This window comes from Ranitomeya imitator, chromosome 3 (assembly GCF_032444005.1).
Source record: "Ranitomeya imitator isolate aRanImi1 chromosome 3, aRanImi1.pri, whole genome shotgun sequence".
Lineage (NCBI taxonomy): Eukaryota > Metazoa > Chordata > Amphibia > Anura > Dendrobatidae > Ranitomeya > Ranitomeya imitator.
The window spans coordinates 605,437,665-605,444,535 of NC_091284.1; positions in this window are offsets into that span (position 1 = coordinate 605,437,665).

Consider the following 6,871-nt stretch of genomic DNA (forward strand, 5'->3'; position numbering starts at 1 on the left):
CCTGTTTAGTCCTGTTACCAATTTTGAACTGCATTTAGCCTACTTTATTATTTGGGCCTACTAACTGTGTCTGCCACTCATTACAGTTTTCCTCCACTGAACAAAGCAATGCCGCCTGTTTAGTCCTGTTACCAATTTTGAACTGCATTTAGCCTACTTTATTATTTGGGCCTACTAACTGTGTCTGCCACTCATTACAGTTTTCCTCCACTCAACAAAGCAATGCCGCCTGTTTAGTCCTGTTACCAATTTTGAACTGCATTTAGCCTACTTTATTATTTGGGCCTACTAACTGTGTCTGCCACTCATTACAGTTTTCCTCCACTGAACAAAGCAATGCCGCCTGTTTAGTCCTGTTACCAATTTTGAACTGCATTTAGCCTACTTTATTATTTGGGCCTACTAACTGTGTCTGCCACTCATTACAGTTTTTCTCCACTGAACAAAGCAATGCCGTCTGTTTAGTCCTGTTACCAATTTTGAACTGCATTTAGCCTACTTTATTATTTGGGCCTACTAACTGTGTCTGCCACTCATTACAGTTTTCCTCCACTGAACAAAGCAATGCCGCCTGTTTAGTCCTGTTACCAATTTTGAACTGCATTTAGCCTACTTTATTATTTGGGCCTACTAACTGTGTCTGCCACTCATTGCAGTTTTCCTCCACTGAACAAAGCAATGCCGCCTGTTTAGTCCTGTTACCAATTTTGAACTGCATTTAGCCTACTTTATTATTTGGGCCTACTAACTGTGTCTGCCACTCATTACAGTTTTCCTCCACTGAACAAAGCAATGCCGCCTGTTTAGTCCTGTTACCAATTTTGAACTGCATTTAGCCTACTTTATTATTTGGGCCTACTAACTGTGTCTGCCACTCATTACAGTTTTCCTCCACTGAACAAAGCAATGCCGCCTGTTTAGTCCTGTTACCAATTTTGAACTGCATTTAGCCTACTTTATTATTTGGGCCTACTAACTGTGTCTGCCACTCATTACAGTTTTCCTCCACTGAACAAAGCAATGCCGCCTGTTTAGTCCTGTTACCAATTTTGAACTGCATTTAGCCTACTTTATTATTTGGGCCTACTAACTGTGTCTGCCACTCATTACAGTTTTCCTCCACTGAACAAAGCAATGCCGTCTGTTTAGTCCTGTTACCAATTTTGAACTGCATTTAGCCTACTTTATTATTTGAGCCTACTAACTGTGTCTGCCACTCATTACAGTTTTCCTCCACTGAACAAAGCAATGCCGCCTGTTTAGTCCTGTTACCAATTTTGAACTGCATTTAGCCTACTTTATTATTTGGGCCTACTAACTGTGTCTGCCACTCATTACAGTTTTCCTCCACTGAACAAAGCATTGCCGCCTGTTTAGTCCTGTTACCAATTTTGAACTGCATTTAGCCTACTTTATTATTTGGGCCTACTAACTGTGTCTTCCAATCATTAAAGTTTTCCTCCACTGAACAAAGCAATGCCGCCTGTTTAGTCCTGTTACCAATTTTGAACTGCATTTAGCCTACTTTATTATTTGGGCCTACTAACTGTGTCTGCCACTCATTACAGTTCTCCTCCACTCAACAAAGCAATGCCGCCTGTTTAGTCCTGTTACCAATTTTGAACTGCATTTAGCCTACTTTATTATTTGGGCCTACTAACTGTGTCTGCCACTCATTACTGTTTTCCTCCACTGAACAAAGCAATGCCGCCTGTTTAGTCCTGTTACCAATTTTGAACTGCATTTAGCCTACTTTATTATTTGGGCCTCCTAACTGTGTCTGCCACTCATTACAGTTTTCCTCCACTGAACAAAGCAATGCCGCCTGTTTAGTCCTGTTACCAATTTTGAACTGCATTTAGCCTACTTTATTATTTGGGCCTACTAACTGTGTCTGCCCCTCATTACAATTTTCCTCCATTGAACAAAGCAATGCCGCCTGTTTAGTCCTGTTACCAATTTTGAACTGCATTTAGCCTACTTTATTATTTGGGCCTACTAACTGTGTCTGCCACTCATTACAGTTTTCCTCCACTGAACAAAGCAATGCCGCCTGTTTAGTCCTGTTACCAATTTTGAACTGCATTTAGCCTACTTTATTATTTGGGCCTACTAACTGTGTCTGCCACTCATTACAGTTTTCCTCCACTGAACAAAGCAATGCCGCCTGTTTAGTCCTGTTACCAATTTTGAACTGCATTTAGCCTACTTTATTATTTGGGCCTACTAACTGTGTCTGCCACTCATTACAGTTTTCCTCCACTCAACAAAGCAATGCCGCCTGTTTAGTCCTGTTACCAATTTTGAACTGCATTTAGCCTACTTTATTATTTGGGCCTACTAACTGTGTCTGCCACTCATTACAGTTTTCCTCCACTGAACAAAGCAATGCCGCCTGTTTAGTCCTGTTACCAATTTTGAACTGCATTTAGCCTACTTTATTATTTGGGCCTACTAACTGTGTCTGCCACTCATTACAGTTTTCCTCCACTGAACAAAGCAATGCTGCCTGTTTAGTCCTGTTACCAATTTTGAACTGCATTTAGCCTACTTTATTATTTGGGCCTACTAACTGTGTCTGCCACTCATTACAGTTTTCCTCCACTCAACAAAGCAATGCCGCCTGTTTAGTCCTGTTACCAATTTTGAACTGCATTTAGCCTACTTTATTATTTGGGCCTACTAACTGTGTCTGCCCCTCATTACAATTTTCCTCCACTGAACAAAGCAATGCCGCCTGTTTAGTCCTGTTACCAATTTTGAACTGCATTTAGCCTACTTTATTATTTGGGCCTACTAACTGTGTCTGCCACTCATTACAGTTTTCCTCCACTGAACAAAGCAATGCCGCCTGTTTAGTCCTGTTACCAATTTTGAACTGCATTTAGCCTACTTTATTATTTGGGCCTACTAACTGTGTCTGCCACTCATTACAGTTTTCCTCCACTGAACAAAGCAATGCCGCCTGTTTAGTCCTGTTACCAATTTTGAACTGCATTTAGCCTACTTTATTATTTGGGCCTACTAACTGTGTCTGCCACTCATTACAGTTTTCCTCCACTCAACAAAGCAATGCCGCCTGTTTAGTCCTGTTACCAATTTTGAACTGCATTTAGCCTACTTTATTATTTGGGCCTACTAACTGTGTCTGCCACTCATTACAGTTTTCCTCCACTGAACAAAGCAATGCCGCCTGTTTAGTCCTGTTACCAATTTTGAACTGCATTTAGCCTACTTTATTATTTGGGCCTACTAACTGTGTCTGCCACTCATTACAGTTTTCCTCCACTGAACAAAGCAATGCCGCCTGTTTAGTCCTGTTACCAATTTTGAACTGCATTTAGCCTACTTTATTATTTGGGCCTACTAACTGTGTCTGCCACTCATTACAGTATTCCTCCACTGAACGAAGCAATGCCGTCTGTTTAGTCCTGTTACCAATTTTGAACTGCATTTATCCTACTTTATTATTTGGGCCTCCTAACTGTGTCTGCCACTCATTACAGTTTTCCTCCACTGAACAAAGCAATGCCGCCTGTTTAGTCCTGTTACCAATTTTGAACTGCATTTAGCCTACTTTATTATTTGGGCCTACTAACTGTGTCTGCCCCTCATTACAATTTTCCTCCACTGAACAAAGCAATGCCGCCTGTTTAGTCCTGTTACCAATTTTGAACTGCATTTAGCCTACTTTATTATTTGGGCCTACTAACTGTGTCTGCCACTCATTACAGTTTTCCTCCACTGAACAAAGCAATGCCGCCTGTTTAGTCCTGTTACCAATTTTGAACTGCATTTAGCCTACTTTATTATTTGGGCCTACTAACTGTGTCTGCCACTCATTACAGTTTTCCTCCACTGAACAAAGCAATGCCGCCTGTTTAGTCCTGTTACCAATTTTGAACTGCATTTAGCCTACTTTATTATTTGGGCCTACTAACTGTGTCTGCCACTCATTACAGTTTTCCTCCACTGAACAAAGCAATGCCGCCTGTTTAGTCCTGTTACCAATTTTGAACTGCATTTAGCCTACTTTATTATTTGGGCCTACTAACTGTGTCTGCCACTCATTACAGTTTTCCTCCACTCAACAAAGCAATGCCGCCTGTTTAGTCCTGTTACCAATTTTGAACTGCATTTAGCCTACTTTATTATTTGGGCCTACTAACTGTGTCTGCCACTCATTACAGTTTTCCTCCACTCAACAAAGCAATGCCGCCTGTTTAGTCCTGTTACCAATTTTGAACTGCATTTAGCCTACTTTATTATTTGGGCCTACTAACTGTGTCTGCCACTCATTACAGTTTTCCTCCACTGAACAAAGCAATGCCGCCTGTTTAGTCCCATTACCAATTTTGAACTGCATTTAGCCTACTTTATTATTTGGGCCTACTAACTGTGTCTGCCACTCATTACAGTTTTCCTCCACTGAACGAAGCAATGCTGTCTGTTTAGTCCTGTTACCAATTTTGAACTGCATTTAGCCTACTTTATTATTTGGGCCTCCTAACTGTGTCTGGCACTCATTACAGTTTTCCTCCACTGAACAAAGCAATGCCGCCTGTTTAGTCCTGTTACCAATTTTGAACTGCATTTAGCCTACTTTATTATTTGGGCCTACTAACTGTGTCTGCCACTCATTACAGTTTTCCTCCACTGAACAAAGCAATGCCGCCTGTTTAGTCCTGTTACCAATTTTGAACTGCATTTAGCCTACTTTATTATTTGGGCCTACTGTGTCTGCCACTGATTACAGTTTTCCTCCACTGAACAAAGCAATGCCGCCTGTTTAGTCCTGTTACCAATTTTGAACTGCATTTAGCCTACTTTATTATTTGGGCCTACTAACTGTGTCTGCCACTCATTACAGTTTTCCTCCACTGAACAAAGCAATGCCGCCTGTTTAGTCCTGTTACCAATTTTGAACTGCATTTAGCCTACTTTATTATTTGGGCCTACTAACTGTGTCTGCCACTCATTACAGTTTTCCTCCACTGAACAAAGCAATGCCTCCTGTTTAGTCCTGTTACCAATTTTGAACTGCATTTAGCCTACTTTATTATTTGGGCCTACTAACTGTGTCTGCCACTCATTACAGTTTTCCTCCACTGAACAAAGCAATGCCGCCTGTTTAGTCCTGTTACCAATTTTGAACTGCATTTAGCCTACTTTATTATTTGGGCCTACTAACTGTGTCTGCCACTCATTACAGTTTTCCTCCACTGAACAAAGCAATGCCGCCTGTTTAGTCCTGTTGCCAATTTTGAACTGCATTTAGCCTACTTTATTATTTGGGCCTACTAACTGTGTCTGCCACTCATTACAGTTTTCCTCCACTCAACAAAGCAATGCCGCCTGTTTAGTCCTGTTACCAATTTTGAACTGCATTTAGCCTACTTTATTATTTGGGCCTACTAACTGTGTCTGGCACTCATTACAGTTTTCCTCCACTGAACAAAGCAATGCCGCCTGTTTAGTCCTGTTACCAATTTTGAACTGCATTTAGCCTACTTTATTATTTGGGCCTACTAACTGTGTCTGCCACTCATTACAGTTTTCCTCCACTGAACAAAGCAATGCCGTCTGTTTGGTCCTGTTACCAATTTTGAACTGCATTTAGCCTACTTTATTATTTGGGCCTCCTAACTGTGTCTGCCACTCATTACAGTTTTCCTCCACTGAACAAAGCAATGCCGCCTGTTTAGTCCTGTTACCAATTTTGAACTGCATTTAGCCTACTTTATTATTTGGGCCTACTAACTGTGTCTGCCACTCATTACAGTTTTCCTCCACTCAACAAAGCAATGCCGCCTGTTTAGTCCTGTTACCAATTTTGAACTGCATTTAGCCTACTTTATTATTTGGGCCTACTAACTGTGTCTGCCACTCATTACAGTTTTCCTCCACTCAACAAAGCAATGCCGCCTGTTTAGTCCTGTTACCAATTTTGAACTGCATTTAGCCTACTTTATTATTTGGGACTACTAACTGTGTCTGCCACTCATTACAGTTTTCCTCCACTCAACAAAGCAATGCCGCCTGTTTAGTCCTGTTACCAATTTTGAACTGCATTTAGCCTACTTTATTATTTGGGCCTACTAACTGTGTCTGCCACTCATTACAGTTTTCCTCCACTGAACGAAGCAATGCCGTCTGTTTAGTCCTGTTACCAATTTTGAACTGCATTTAGCCTACTTTATTATTTGGGCCTCCTAACTGTGTCTGCCACTCATTACAGTTTTCCTCCACTGAACAAAGCAATGCCGCCTGTTTAGTCCTGTTACCAATTTTGAACTGCATTTAGCCTACTTTATTATTTGGGCCTACTAACTGTGTCTGCCACTCATTACAGTTTTCCTCCACTGAACAAAGCAATGCCGCCTGTTTAGTCCTGTTACCAATTTTGAACTGCATTTAGCCTACTTTATTATTTGGGCCTACTAACTGTGTCTGCCACTCATTACAGTTTTCCTCCACTGAACAAAGCAATGCCGCCTGTTTAGTCCTGTTACCAATTTTGAACTGCATTTAGCCTACTTTATTATTTGGGCCTACTAACTGTGTCTGCCACTCATTACAGTTTTCCTCCACTGAACAAAGCAATGCCGCCTGTTTAGTCCTGTTACCAATTTTGAACTGCATTTAGCCTACTTTATTATTTGGGCCTACTAACTCTGTCTGCCACTCATTACAGTTTTCCTCCACTGAACAAAGCAATGCCGCCTGTTTAGTCCTGTTACCAATTTTGAACTGCATTTAGCCTACTTTATTATTTGGGCCTACTAACTGTGTCTGCCACTCATTACAGTTTTCCTCCACTGAACAAAGCAATGCCGCCTGTTTAGTCCTGTTACCAATTTTGAACTGCATT